The sequence below is a fragment of the Seriola lalandi genome, unplaced genomic scaffold, assembly GCF_002814215.2.
Source record: "Seriola lalandi dorsalis isolate HSWRI2012SDOR001 ecotype SW California unplaced genomic scaffold, Sedor1 jcf7180002054055, whole genome shotgun sequence".
Taxonomy (NCBI): Eukaryota; Metazoa; Chordata; class Actinopteri; order Carangiformes; family Carangidae; genus Seriola; species Seriola lalandi.
Window position 1 is genome coordinate 15,575 of NW_019524608.1, and position 855 is coordinate 16,429.

Here is an 855-nt window from a genome sequence, read left to right on the forward strand (position 1 = left end):
AGAAACAGACAGAAGGATGAGATCAGTCACAGATTAGAGATATTTCTTATGAATAAACTCATGATCAGATAAAGACAGAAACTTCAATCCCAACACATGTGTAACTGTCTGTGTGGAAGTTTTCCTTCTTTATTCTGGTTTACAGCTTTTATCTGTAAAGTAAGGAAAGATTCAAGGTGCGGCTTTAGTTTCTTCTTGTGTCCCGGGCTGTTAACCTCCATTCTACTGAACTGAGTCTTTACTGAGTGACATATATAATCAGCTGAGGTTGAGCTGACTCTGGATCTGTGCAGCAAAAACCATTTCATTAGGAAAAACACAAAGGAATGAACAAGTGAAAAAGTCTCATGGTGGCGTCAGAGGGTTAAAGGTGAGGAGCTCACACCTTTTACAGCTGCTCAACATCCAGCTGCAGGTGAGGTGATGAAGCTGTGGACATCAGTCCAGTCTTTGTCCTGGAGACAGACTCATAGATGTCTCTGCCTTTAGAGAACTGAAACTGCTCTCTGTGTCCTCCATCCTCCTCCATCCTCCTCCATCCTCCTCCATCTTCCTCCATCATCCTCCATCCTCCATCATCCTCCGTCCTCCTCCATCATCCTCCTTCCTCCTCCATCATCCTCCTTCCTCATCCATCATCCTCCATCCTCCATCATCCTCCATCCTCCATCATCCTCCTCCGTCCTCCTCCTTCCTCCTCCATTATCCTCCATCATCCATCATCCTCCTCCATCCTCCTCCATCATCCTCCATCCTCCTCCCTCATCCTCCATCATCCTCCATCCTCCTCCATCATCCTCCATCATCCTCCATCCTCCATCATCCTCCATCATCCATCATCCTCCATCCTCCTCC